General features: G+C 54.5%; 4 non-coding genes across 4 annotated transcripts; 2 read left to right on the top strand and 2 right to left on the bottom strand.

Annotated features, from left to right (window-relative positions):
* Positions 1-1,610: 1,610 nt before the first annotated feature.
* Positions 1,611-1,682, bottom strand: TRNAQ-UUG. Its single transcript has one exon. It is a non-coding gene; the product is annotated as a tRNA-Gln (tRNA).
* Positions 1,683-4,555: 2,873 nt separating this feature from the next.
* On the top strand, positions 4,556-4,637 carry TRNAS-UGA. Its single transcript has one exon. It is a non-coding gene; the product is annotated as a tRNA-Ser (tRNA).
* Positions 4,638-13,903: 9,266 nt separating this feature from the next.
* Positions 13,904-13,976, bottom strand: TRNAA-UGC. Its single transcript has one exon. It is a non-coding gene; the product is annotated as a tRNA-Ala (tRNA).
* A 112-nt stretch (positions 13,977-14,088) lies between these two features.
* On the top strand, positions 14,089-14,162 carry TRNAI-AAU. The gene has a single exon. It is a non-coding gene; the product is annotated as a tRNA-Ile (tRNA).
* Positions 14,163-14,381: the final 219 nt, after the last annotated feature.

Here is a 14,381-nt window from a genome sequence, read left to right as displayed (position 1 = left end):
CCCAGGGCTTTTAAAAATGGGAGGGCTCTGCCTTGCCCCTTTGTAATGACCGTAAGGGCGAGTGAGGGTGGGGAGGGACGGAGAGCAGCGAGCGGCAGGTGAGGTCTTGGGGGAAGAGGCAGTGTAGGAGCGGGGCCTTGGGGAGAAGGGGGGGCAGGGGTGTGGTGTTGAGCGGAAGGGATGGGGCTACCATTCGGGCTCTGGTGGCCGCTACTTTTAGGGAGCCTGTTCCGCTCCTGCTGGGACCACAAGACGTCCCAGAGCAGAGAGAGTGGCCAGCAGAGCGGTGACAGGATGGAACGGCAAGTGGCCGGCAATGTGGCCAGACAGCGGAGGGAGAAAGGGGCTTTCCCCCCAGGAGGTGAGAGGTGAACTCTAGGTTTTCACTGACCCAGGGTGAGCTGTGGGTGAGGTGCAGTGAAGGGAGGGGCACATCCACAGAGCTTCTGGGGTCTGGATTTAAGAGCCCGAGGCAAAAGGCCACTGCCCAGCGCACTGTGGGGGGGTGTTTTGCTCATAGTGTTGTGTTATGAATCCTGACTGTGGTGTTTTCCCAAGTTAATACAAGGTGATTTTCCTCCTTTTTATTAAAGTTTCTTTTCTACACTCAGTGCATGTGAGTGGGGAAAGTATCACCTCTTAGAGGCACCCAGTGGCCAGGGTTAGTTTCCCCAGGTTACTGGGTAGGGGCTTAGGCAGATTGTGTGTTGTATTGTTGAAGAGGAGCTCCAAGCACCGAAACAGGGAATTGTAACTTCAGCCTTCAGAGTAAGAGCCAGAGGTGCTGCCAGCTGAGCTAACCAGGCCGCTGAAACGTATTAACCCTTTCACCACAAGAGCAAACACCGGGTACTTCTGTGCTTCTCAGCAGCTGGGAAAAAGCCTCTTGGGGGAAATATCTCCTGCCCCACCACCAAAAGGAGCCTCCTGAGTGGGAACGGTCAGAGGCCCCACCCAGGGGGCTGGCCCCTCTTTATGATGCTTTCCAACCACCTTGTGATACCGGCTGCAGAACGAATGCTGGTCTGTGGGTAGCCTTCAGTGGGGGTTCGGCATGGCAGGGAGCAGGGAGCAGGCTGGCTGGGTGTCTCTGTGGCTGTCTGCTGGCCACGCATAGGCATGGTTCTCCCCTCCTCTTGCCCTGCCCTCGGTTGCTCTGTGGCTTTTAAGCCTTCCCTTGGAGCTGTCAGCACCAGCCGCCTCTGCTCTAGGTGCCCAGAGGAGAAGAGGTGTGTTGGGCTCCAGCCTGGGACTCTGCCTCCCTCCTGCCTAGCCCTGACTATGAAGCCTGGCCCTGACACTCCTTCTTTTGAATGCCATGTGCACAAGAGGAAGAGTGTGGCAGCTGCAGGGACCAAAGTTGTGGACATCAGGTGAAGCAGCGAGAAACAACCATATGATCAATCCACAGGAATCTCTAGCCAGACTGTTAAGTTCTAGGACCCCAACCTATAGCCGCCAGCCCATTGAACCAGCCAGACCAAAGACCTATCTCCAGTGGCATCAATCACCCAGCAAGAAGGGAAAAACCTCACTCTAGTTCACCCTGAGAGAAGGTAGCCAAACACATTGAGCTCCAGGGCTTTGCAGCAAACCAAAGTATCTCCACAAGGTCCCACTGAGATTTGAACTCAGATTCCAAGATTCAAAGTCTTGAGTGCTGCCCATTACACCATGGGACCTGCAGCATTTTGCTTTTCTAGACTCCTGTGACTCTTGGCTGGTTTGCACTCTGCACTTATTGCTTCCCACCATCAGCTTCCTCTCACAGGACTCTCTCTCCTCCTCCAGTGACTGTGGTCCTGCACTACCGGATCCGTGGGTCCTGCCCTGAGTCCCCGCATCCCCCTGCTTTGTCTCTATTCCCTGCAGGCTGCAAAAATGTCAGGGGAGGCTGCTCCTCCCTTCACTCGGTGCTCCCGCTCATATCGGCCAGCTGCAGCCTCATCTCCTGGAACTTGGCCAGCTGTCACTTGATCCGATCATACAGTCACACGCTGACCGGCTCCCCTGCCTGGATGCTCTTGTGGAAATCCCACAGGGGACGCTGCAGGACTTGGCACCGTTGGTTTCTTTAATGTTGTGGTGTTTGCCCAACCGCCGGAACAAAGCTGCCAACTCCTCCCTCACCGACTCCCACCAATCCCCCTGGTTGGCATAGAACCCTCTGATGCTTTCCTGTTCTGCCAACACCTCCAGGCCTCGCCCCCCTGCTCCTTTATCTTGCAAGCTCTGGATGTTCATTTTCCAATGTCCTCTGCCCTGGGTCAGGGAATTGCCCACATTGAGCACACGGTGAGAGCTGCGTGATCCGAACTGTCCATTGGCACCACCCTGCACTGGGTTGTCGATGTGCTCTCCTTCATGTAAATCCGGTCAGTGCGACTCCTGGCCTGTCCCCACAGAAAGGTGTATCCCCTCTGCGGCTGGTGTAAGCTCGGGTCAGAGGAATAGGAGGCTACCACCCGCCCTCCACTGGTTCCACTGTGGAGAAATATGTCCTCTAAGCCAACCTTGCTACAGACCTGTGCCAGGTAGTGCTCATCATAGAAGAGTTTCCTCTGACAGTCGAGAAAACAGGACCAGCGGTCCTCAGGTCGGTGCAACAATTGAAATCCCACCCCGACACCAAACACTGTGCGGTCCAGAGGAAGGGAGCCAGTTCCTTCCATAGAACTTTCCTTTCATGCCTTAACTGGGAACCATACACACTAATATAGCAGTAACCAGTGCCATGGAGCACAAAGCCCACCAGTAATGCCCTCCCTGGTCGGAGCTCCACCACCTTCTGTACTCGCACCGCGAATGTGAAGAACAAGACTCCAGCCCCATCATTCTTCACTGGCCTGGAGGACCAGAGAGATGGGCCCTTCCACCAATCACCTTCTGCCCATCAAGCTACCCTAGAGTTGTTAATGTGCATTTCCTGAACACCCACCATGTCCAAGTCCAGCTGCTCCAAGGCACTGAACATCAAGTTCCTCCTCCTGGGCCCCCAAATCCCTGCCACCATCCACACAGCCATTTTCACAGATGTCCCTTCCAGGGCACTGCCCTTGCTCAGCTGCACAGAGGAGTTTTCATCACCTATTCCTGCCTGTCACTGCCCAGCACCCCCTCTGGCACCATTCCGGAGTGCCACCCTGCCTCACTCTCTTCCTGCCATATTGGGTCCACCAATAACTCATGTAGGAGAGACAGCTCCTGTCCCTCACTGTTAAAGGTCAGGCCAGCAGCTTCACAGTATCTTTTCCTACTGCAGAGCCCAAGCTCAGGGACTCACCTTGAGTGCAGGCTCTGCTGTGCTTACAGAAAATGAGCCATCACTGCGCAAACAGGGATGAACGATCAACTGAAGCCTGGGATTGAACTAGGGACTTTTAGATCTTCAGTCTAACACGCTCCCAACTGAGCTACTTTGGTAGCTATGTAGCAGTATTTTGGCCTGTTGCTTCTCTGTCCGGGAGGTTTTTGCAGCAGTTGCACCCAAAAACGATGTCATTGTGAGCGGCCCATGAAGACAAGACTCGCTTTTGCCTGACTTGCTCAGCTTGACTTCACCCCGTTCCTACCTCAGTTCCTCACTTTCCTACCTCCCACAAGGTTTTGGCGGTTGGAACCCAGACCCCTTAATGGTGAGTACTTTTCAGGCGAGGGTGAAGCTCTCAGGCCTCAAATGCCAGGTATAGTTACTCAGTCGTTGATCCAAACTAAACAGGAAAATACACTGGATTACTCCTGCTTCCTCTCCCACAATGCTTTGCTCCCATACCTGCTCACGCGGCTCCAGCCCTCCAGTCTGGCCCCTCCCCCTGCCTGGTGCACTCCCCTGGCCAGCCCGGGCTCTTCGGTGCTGAGATCCCGGCCGCCAGCCTCACCAGGGGCCCTTGACCAAGTGCCGCCCAGTCCCCGCCGGGGCCTCTGCTGGGCCCAGCTCTCCCCGGCGGGCCGGCGGATGCGTCAGGGGCTGCAGTCCAGCTCAGAAAAGGAGGGGGCCGGACAAAGCTGGAACCTGATTTCAAGAACACTTCAGTGATGCCCGAGAGTCGTAGCCGGGTCCAGTCCCAGGAATGATCAAACCTGAGATTTAAATTGGTTCAATTAAATGCTCTGTCGGTGCCCCTGATTCCCAGCCCACAGCCCCTGCTGTCCCAGCCCTGAGCTTCCAGTCAGCGCTCTGCCTGTGCCTCTCACACCCAGACCACAGCTCTGGCTTGTCGCTGGGGCGCTGGGCAATGCGGTGGAAGTGCGCTATACACAGCCAGTCCGGATTCTGCGGGAGTTTCCTTTCTCTGAGCAGGCTGGCTGCAGGGCAAGAAGCTTATGCAGCTTCAACCTTCCTGGGTCTGACCCTTGAGCATTCAGTATCCCTGTCCCACCAGCCTCATCCTGCTGAGTGATCGCACATGGCTAAGCAAAGAGAATGAACCCCAAATCCCCCCTGTGCTTTGGGAGCCAGGTTTGCTGTGGGAATTCTGTAGTTCAGATGACTTCATGCCTGGGCATTGGGATTCTTTACCAGTTTCTCTGGCGTTGAAGCATTACTGTGCTCACAGCTGTGATGGCCGAGTGGTTAAGGTATTGGAGTTGAAATCCAATAGGGTTCCCCTACGCAGGTTCGAATCCTGCTCACAGCGAGGCCTGTGTTTTAGCCAGTCTCTCACCCGGGCAATACCTCTGTACAACCCCCTGAGACACTCTCAATTCTCTCCCCACCCCAAGTAAATCCTGTTCTGCTCCTTTCATAGAGATCCCTGGGACACCACCTCACACAGTGTCCCTGAGGGGTCAGGCAAACTCTCAGCACCTGAAGCCTCTGCCACTCACCTGGTGCCCCATAGATCAGCCATAGCCCTGGTTCTGCTCCTCTCCCTAGAGGGTGAAAGTAGCTGAGTCAGCGACTCCATGGGAGCTACGGGGCTGCAGAACCAACAGAGCAAAAATAGGTGCTCAGCGCCCACTGGCAGCCAGCTCCCCCCCCCGACTACAGGCCTTGCTGACAAGCTCCTCCTCTTCCCCTTCAGCACCTCCCACCTGCCAGTGATCAGCTGTTCAGTGGGGTGCAGGAAGCACTGGGCATGGAGGGGGAGGAGCAGGGACGGGAAGAGGTGGGGAAGGGAGAGGAATGGGGCAGGAAGGTGCAGGGCGTGAAGAGATGGGACAGGGGCGGGGGCTTGGGGGAAGGGGTGGAGTGGGGGCAGGGCCTGGGGAGGAAAGGGGGGATTTGTCACAGACCCCTCTAGGACCAGCCCTGAAGGAAGCACCGACTATCACAGTGACAATAAAACTGACCAGCATTGCTCGGGAGACTGAGGGAGATCCGCACACACACTGATGCCCGGGCGTTTCAGCAGGGCTCAGCGAGCTTTATGCTTTTCATGGAGGTGGATTACCAGGAGCGCTCCAGCTGCAGAGCCCAGGTGCTCCATGTGCCTTGCGAGTGTGGACACCTCAGGAGTTAGGGTGCCCGGGGCTGCTTTAATGCGCTCAAACTTGCAAGTGTAGCCAAGCCCCTAGACTATGTCACTTGTGTGACTTACTTGTGCTATTGTAATAAATATAATAGACGTGCAATGATCAGAAATCACACCAGCAGAGAAGTATATTAAACCATCATGAAATTAAGAGTTTAAATTATCCTGCACATGTCCCGCGTCCCACTAAAATGAATCCAACCCACAGGTCACATGGGCAAAAGTATCGGTGTCAGGATGTTACATTGTTAGCACAGTAAATGAAGCTGCAAAATAAATGATGTTTAAATGACCTCACTCTATTTTTTACAATCCGGTATTAAGAGGTAATAGATACAGATGTACACCAGGCAGGGTTGTTTGGAGGACGAAGCCTTTATGCTTCCATCCCCCACCACTGTCAAGTTTGAGCCAATTAGGACAAGTCAGCAAATAAGAACAACCTCAGGTCTCAGTAACTGCTGCAGGTAGCAAAGTCCTACAGGGAGCAGTTTCTGGCACTACACCTGCGCAGCTCTGCTCCCCGGCTCTTCTCGGGCTCCTGCTCTCTCCTTAGCTCTGCCCCACTCTGACCCAGGCAGTTCCAGCTCCCACGGAGGATGGGACCCCCCTGGCCTGGTGACTCCCTCATTACACTGCCTGGCCTGTCAGTGCAGCTAACTTGGAGCTTTGTCCTCTCCCCATTGCCCCTGGGGACTGTCAGTCTCAGGGGCCTGATTTCCCATTGGCCCTTCTCCCTTCTATTGGTGCTGGGAACTAGCCAACCAAAACCCCCACTAACTTTTAGTAAGGGGTTAACAGTCCCTTACTCGAGCCGGCCCCATGAGGGTCACCGATGCACAGAGACAGCAGCATGAGCTGGTCCCATGGTGTAATGTTCCATGGGCATCCTACTAGATTGCCAGCTGTTTTTCAACTGCAGTGCGGAGACTGTGTGTGGGGAGAGACAGTGTGTGTGTTGGGGAAGGGTGAGTGTGTTTAGATAGGTAGGAGCGGATCATTATTATCCCTCCTTGAAAGAGGGAGAAGCTCAGGCTAAGAAAGGAGAATTGACTTGTCTTAGGTCACACAGCCAGTCAGTGGCAGAGTTGGGAATAGGATCCAAGAGCCCTGATTTTCAAACTAACCATCAGATCTTGAATTTCATCCATTGAATGACCTGAATAAAGAGCTCTCAGATGAGCTCCACACCAACAACAGAGCACAGTAATTATTCAGCAAGTATTTGAGGAGAACTGCAATGTTAGAGAGAATCATGAACTGCTCAGAGACAATTAATGCAGAGAAGCAGCAAAATTCATCAAAGATAGAACTGGTTCTGACTTATTTCCTTGGTCTTAAAAGAGAACAACAAAGATCTGAGTCTCCTCCCTGTCAATAACCCCCTGCTCAGCCAATCAGGGTAGAGACAGAGGACAGGAGGCTGAGGGTTCTCACCAGAGAGCCCAAAGGATGGCCCAGGTCACTGGTGGGATCACTGCCCGAGCACTATTTCAGCCCCACATTTTTGGGTGGACCTCCCACAGTGGGAGCTGCCGAGCACTACCCTGCAACACACACACACACACACACACCTCGCTCCTGGTGTTGGGAGGAGAACAGGTGAAAGGAGCAAGAGACGAAGAGAAAGGAGGGAGGGATGGATGGAGGAAAAGATGAAATAAAAAGGACAAACCCTAATATCCCCAGTGGTTCTAAGGGACAAAATCCCAGGTGCAGAATAAAATTCTGCCTCCTTAAGCTCGTGTTTTCCATGCCTAGAATTCAACTGTTATCTGATGGATCAGACTGAACAGGTTTCAAACCTCAAGGAGGCTCTTACCTTCTAAACAGGGATGGCTGTTTTCTAGTAAAATCAGGAAAACGGAAGGAGAAAAGTCGAAAGAGGTTCCTCCTGGTGCTCACATCCGTGAACTCGAATACTCTCTCAGTCCTCAAAAAGAGACCTCGAGAAAGAGACTTGCTGAAGCAAAGCCACAGGGGTCTCTGAGGTTTCCCTGACCCCTCGCCCCTGTCCTGCCTGGCTGCTGTCAGCATCTCTCTGTGAGGTCACCACCTCCCCACCACCTTTGACCAATAGTCTGAGGTCCTGCAAAAGGCCTTTGTGATGTCACTGCCACACCCCTCCCTTGCTGTGCTAATGTCCTGCCCCTGGCCAGGCACTTTGGAGGTTTGAGCTACTCCCTGTGGATCACCCCACTCAAGGAGCGTTCATTCTAGGAAGCAAGCCGGCTAGACAGGAAAACATCAGATGCTGCTCCCAACGCTACACTCAATTTTTCAGAAATTAGTCGACTTTATGGCCAGAAGGTACCATTAGAGCATCTAATCTGACCCCCTGGATATCACAGGCCTCCTGTATGACACAAGAGCTACTTTTGGGGCAAACACATTCCAGAAAGGCATCTAGCCTTCATTAAATGATATCAGGAGATGGAGAATCCACCACTTTCCTTTGTAGCTTGTTCCTGCGGTGAATCATCCTCGCTGTTGAATATTTGTGTCTTATTTGTAATATGAATTTGTCTCTTTTCACCTTCCAGCCATTGGGTCTTGTTATTCCTTTCTCTGCTAGATTAAAGAGTCCTTTAATACACAACCTTTTCTCTCCATTAAGGCCCTTCAACACTTCAATGAAGTCACCTTTCAATCTTCTTTTGATAAGCGAAACGGGTTGAGCTTGTTCAATAGCTCACTAGAAGGCATTTTTTCCAGCCCTCAGAACATTTGTCATCAGACTCCTGAACTTCAACTGGATGTGGTTCTTGTTCTTCTGCACAACATAGCTCCTGGAGAAGAGGGATCTGCAAATGTACATTTATATGATACCTTTGTTTAACTGATGAAAACATAAACTAGACACTTAGAGGATTGGAACTGATTTCAGCTGATGGACAGCTTCGCTTGGTTTTTATGCATTTGGACAGCGAAATGTTGAGTGTTTACATTGATATCAAGCACTCCTGTATAGAGGAACCCCTGAACATAATGGAGAATGGAAATGGAAATGTTTTCCTTTTTTTAAAAAAAAGAAAGAGGGTTATAAGAGAACAGGGGGGGTTTGAACTGAGAACGACTTGAACGGCAATCAAGCACTTTAACACCGAGCAATATCCCCAGGACAACAGGACTATGGAATCGTGATGTCCAGCACTTTGAAGGACAGACCCTGCTTCATCGAGGTCCTTTGCCATTCCCAGACCACAGGGGATTTTAAAAATGGGGTGTGATTAAACTTCTTAAATGTGGCAAACACCACAGCTTGCACACCCACCGATATAGCTTCTCCCACTGACATAGCTGCCACCTCTTGGGAAGTGGATTAACTACACCCACAGGAAACTCTCTCCCCTCAGCATAGAGCAGTGGTTCTCAAACTGTGAGTCAGGACCCCAAAGTGGGTCATAATCCTGTTTTAATGGGGTCGCCAGGGCTGGCATTAGATTTGTTGGTGCCTGGGGCTGAAACCAAAAGTCTGAGCCCCACCACCCAGGGCTGAATCCCTCAAGCTCTGGTTTTGCCCTCCCCCAACAGGGGCAGGGCTCAGGCTTTGTCTCCTCTGCCTGTGCTCAGTGTAGAGGGGCTTGGTGCATCTTTCTAGGGTCATGTAGTAAGTTTTTTGTGTTTTTTTGGCAAAAAGGGGTTGTAGTGAAAGGAAGTTTGAGAAACCCTGGCATAGAGCCTCTGAATATGTCTAGACTTGGGTCCCTGTGGCAGATCAGACACTGAAAGTACAGCCATGGAGACACCACATACCAGCTTTGCCTAGCAGGCAAGAATCAAACCTCCACAGACAAATGCCTGTTGCTTTCTAACCCATCTCCCTACGCCTTCAGCCACCACCACTTAACAAAGGGGCTTTTCTACACTATGGTTCTGGTCTCACTGAAAGGTCATTTCCAATTGTTTGCTCAGACCAGCATTAGGGGAAATGGTGCCCTGGGCAAAGCTTGTACTTTGGCACTTCCCCATTGCCCCTGGACGATCCCCACTCCCCCTTTACCGCTAGCTCCTGCACTCCCAACCCTTGCACCTCCTTCACCCCTAACTCCTGCCCCCTCCTGTGCCCCCTTTGCCCTTAACTCCCTGGGCCACCAGCCATTGCCCCTCTCCTGCAGCCCCTTCACATGGCTCCAGTGCTGGGGCCCCGCACTTGTTCTCCCTTTCCCTGGGCTTTGGCATCACTAGCCCCTGCTTAGCGAGTAGGGTTCAGTGGTCCCGAAAAAGTGGGGCATGACTCCTAGGGAGACACAGAGGAACATTCATGGAGTCAATGAAATCAATTGAGCTTCTTCAGTCTCTCGCTGGAGACATTTCCCTTGTTTTTAAAGGCAAAAATCCTGATCTTTCCAATGGGAGCTTCTGCTTCAATGTTCAGTTTGGGGAGGGATTTGGCTGCACTCAGAGATCTGCCCGCGGGTTACAATCTGCGATCCGAAGGGTCGAACACAAACAGCGTTTAGATGGGACTGTTAGTGCCGCCCCCGTGTGGCCAAAGGTTAGAACTGACCAGCAGAGTTACAGCTGGAGCCTGGGACGCTCCTGAACAAACTGGGCACAAGGCCTCTCACGTGGGATCCTCGCTGTGCAGCAGGAGGCAGAGGGAAGCTGATTGTCAGGGCTCAGGGCTGCTCCCTGCCATGCTGAGCCGGTGTCTGTGCTAAGCTCGGCATCAATCAGGTGATTCTGGGCAGTTCGGGGTCCCCGGGCTCCCAAAGGAGGGTGAAGTAGGTCACCCCTGGAGCAGGTTAAAGCTGCAGGATGACAGTGGGGTTGCTGCCCCTGTGAACAGCTGCTGTAGCACCGCCTGGGCAGGACAGGGAGAGCCAGTTATACCCCCCGACAGCCTGTATCGGGGGATGGGAGCGCTCACACCCTGGGGACCCACCCACCAGAGATCTACGGGGGGGGGGAGAGTGGCACCCACACACCCAGGATCTTGTAGGGGGGGACAAGGGCATCCACACTCTGGGATCCTCTACAGAGGGACGGACACCCACACATCCAGGATTCTGTATGGGGGGCAGAGGTACCCGGACACCTGGGCGGGGGAAGGGGGCAATGAAACATCCGGGATCTTACCTGGGAGAACAGTGGCGCCTGCAGCTCGACATGAGACGGGGGCGGGGGAAGCAGGAGCATTTCCCAGTTCCAGGCTGTCCCCGTCTGGCCAAGGCACAGAGCTCACAAGCAGAGTTTAAAGCTCCAGCTGCCAGGCTGCAAAACATGCTGGGCCCCGTGGCTGGTGCCTGTGATCCCAGCTCCTGGGGAGGCTGAGACCAGCAGACTGCTTGAGCTTAGGAGTTCTGGGTTGCAGGGGGCTGTGCCGATCGGGCGTCCGCACTAAGTTCAGCATCAATATGGTGATCCTAGGGAAGCTTTGGGTCCCCAGGTTGCTTAAGAAAGGGTGAACCAGCCCTGGTTGGAAACAGAGCAGGTCAAAACTCCCGTGCTGATCAGTAGTGGGATCACACCTGTGAATAGCCCCTGCAGCGTAGCCTGGGCAAGACAGTGAGACACAGACTCTTTTTATACAGACACCCCCCCTCAGAGCCTGGAGGGGGGGATGGGAGCACCCAAACGCTGGGGATTCTGCCTTGGGGGGAGGGATGCCCCCCCTGCAACACGGATCTTGAAAAGAGGAACAGAGACACCCACACACCACAGAGCCTGGATGGGGGCAGGGGAACCACACACGGGAGCTAGTTCATGGGGTGGGGGACACACCCATATGCTCCATTGCACCATTCTTAATGAGAAGAACGGGGGCATCCACACAACACGGATCCTTAACGGGCGGGGGGACACCCACACACTCCACTATTAACCAGGAGGGACAGGGGCACCAGACACCCCCAGTAGGGTGGAGAACACCCACAGCCACCGGATCCCTCATGGGTAAGACAGAGGGGATTGTAATGGAGCCCAGCGCACCCACGCACCGGGGATTGTTAAGGGTTGGAAGGACAGGGACACCCACACACACTGAGATCACATCCTTGGAGGAACGCAAACCCTCCACAGAAGGACCTGTTCTGTTCCATGATGGCAGCCCAGCCTGGGTGAGTCAAAGTCTCTTTTTATACAGGCACGTCCCAGAGATCCTGACTAGGGGGAGAGAGACACCCACCCACCAGAGATCCTTAATGGTCTAGGGTGCACCCAACCACCAGGGATTCTTATGGGTGGGAGGAATGGAGACAGCCAGACACACTGAGATCACTTCCTCCAAGCCTGAGGGCTGAAACACTTTGATCTATCTAAGGTCTGTGGGATCAATGTGTGTCATGGTGTAATTCTGTGTTATTCGGGGGTCAGACTAGCTGAGCTAATGGCCCCTTCTGTCCTTAAACGCCATGAAAACATTTCCCTGGTTTCTCCTTGCGCCTGACAGACACCACGGTGAGGGGCCCAAGAGAAGATCCTGGACACAGCGCTCTGGCTCATACTTTACTTGGGGACGTCAGCGTTTTCCTAGCAAAGCTGCTGCTAAAGCGCTGGATTTAGGGAACGGTTCGGCTCCGATTCAGAGATCTGCCTGTGGGGTGTGAACCTGCCACGAGGAGCGGGAAACGCAACCAGCAACGGGAGGCGTTGGCTGAGCTCCAGGTTGCCCCCGTGTGGTCAAAGCTTAGAACTGTGCAGCGGAGTTTAAAGCCGGCGCCGGGAGGGACCTGAACACGTGGGGCATGAAGGCTCCTGGGTGTAATGCTTGTTGGGTGGGCAGCTGAGCGTAGCTGATTGCCGGAGTTCAGGGCTGCACCCCGGGGTGCTGAGCAGGTGTCTGTGCTCAGGTTGGCCTCGCTATGCTGGTTTCTGGGAAGTTTGGGGCTGCCAGTCTCCCTAAAGAGAGGGGAACCAGGCCAGAAAATGAGGCTTTCAAAACTCTGGTACGAATTGCCAGTGGGACTGCCCCTGTGAAGAGCCGCTGCAGCCCCGCCAGGGAGAGCCGGTCTCTCTTTATGCAGCCCCCTCCCCACTCACCCATTCCTCAGGACGAGGGTGGTGCTCAAAGATCTGTGCCCCGTGTTTTCACCTCCATGTGAAGCACACAGTGCAAATAACCCTCAGCGCATCTGCTCAGTTCCAGGCTCCACTTCCACCCGCTCAGGCAAGATGGTGCAGAGGAGCCCCTGGGTGGCTGTGGGCCTGGGGAGGATGGCTTTTGATTTTTCGGCCGTACCGCTATGGGCAGCAAGGCCAAAAGTCAGATGGCCGACTCTCCCGTCCACCACGCTCATCAGGAGCCCTTAGTCGACAGGCTCGGAGAATGCGGGCATCGCCCCCCACTACCTCTCACATGCAAAGCGAGCGCTCTGCCGCTTGAGCTAATTCCCCGCAGCTGGCCTGACTCTCAGGCACCGGGCAAAAAAAGGTAAGGGCTCTGTGGCCTTAAGCAGAACACAGCCTGAAATGGGGGTGGGGCGCTACCCAGAGCTGGGGAAGGGGGTCTGAGTCCCAGCCACGCTCCTCGGCACAAACACCAACGCTCCCTCCCTGGAGTGTGTCTGGGCTGAGAGTTAGCCCCTGAAACAAGCACCAAACTTCAGAAGACAACGCAGGGATAGATCACTTGACGATTGCCTGCTCTGGCCATTGCCTCTGAAGCGCCTGGCATCGGTTATTGTCAGAAGACGGGATAGTGGCCTAGCTGGACCATCGGTCTCACCCAGGAGGGCCGTTCCTATCTTCACCACTTTCCTCTAACCCAAGCAAAGCCAGGAGCAGGCCCAGCTCAGCAACTGTAGCAGACTCCCTGGCCCCCGGCCCAGCATACAGCAAAACGACCCTGCCTCCGCCAGGATAGACAGCCACCGACTCCCTCTTCCAGACTAATGCAGCCCTTCCCCGCTTTGGCTGTCTCCAAGCTGTCTGCGTGCTCTGCTCTGCTCCATGGCTGCCATGCTGCCTGAGATCAGGAGGCTGCGAGGTCTCACGGTCTCAGCTGAGCTGGTATGGCGTGCCACCCCGCCCATCTCCTCATTCCCTTCATGGACCCCTGGGATGTGAGTAATCCTGTATTTGAGTGGCTCTCCCTCCCGGCCAATGAGCTTGGAATAGACTAGCAGGGAGGGAGGAGGAAAGGGATTGTGCTCCAGTGAGAGCTCAGAAAGAAAACTGCAGGTCCCCCACTAGAGCCCAGCCCAGCAGAGCAAAGCAGAGCAGAGCAGGCTGGAGAATGTGTGTCTGGGTCTGACTACTTCTCCCATGCTCTTCCATTTGAGCTAACTTCCCCCAGCTGTCTCCAGCCTCCCAGTCAGCGCAAGGGGGAGAAGGGCCGGGGAGGAAGAGCTTTGTGCTCCGCAAGGGCTGGCTTTTTGGGAGGCCAAGCGGGGAGAGGGATGGAGGCCACGGGAGGAGCTGAGCTGGCTGACTATCCATGGCTTCTAAAAGAAGGGCAAGAGAAGGTCCCGGGGCTGCCTTGCCGCTGGAGAATGCGGGCATTGATCCCGCTGCCTCTCGCATGCAAAGCGAGCGCTCTACCACTTGAGCTAACTCCCCTACCTTGGCAGGTGGTGTCTCGATCCATCCATTCGATAACGGAGGCCACATCGTTCCCCGCGCCAGCCAGTGACTCCTTCCAAAAGGGTCAGGCAAGGCAGGGCTTGCCGTTGGCTGGCTAGCTCAGTTGGTTAGAGCATGGTGCTAATAACACCAAGGTCATGGGTTCAAGCCCCATGCTGGCCACTCCGGGAGGGAGAGGGTGGCTTCTGCTCTTTTGGCTGACTGCTAGGGGTGGCAGAGGCCAAAACCAGGTGGGCCGGGAGAGGGCAAGAGCCCTGCTGGGTGCAGGCGCCAGGCAGGACCAAGCTCCTGACACCTCCTTGGGCTCCCCTCCCTGGGCACCTCGCTCCACCTGCTGCCTGAAAGGAACTTGGAGACGGGTGAGCCCGGCCGGCTGCCTTC

Source organism: Mauremys mutica, unplaced genomic scaffold (genome assembly GCF_020497125.1).
Source record: "Mauremys mutica isolate MM-2020 ecotype Southern unplaced genomic scaffold, ASM2049712v1 000507F_np12_subseq_1:98333_obj, whole genome shotgun sequence".
Lineage (NCBI taxonomy): Eukaryota > Metazoa > Chordata > Testudines > Geoemydidae > Mauremys > Mauremys mutica.
This window is presented reverse-complemented; position numbering and strand designations above follow the sequence as displayed.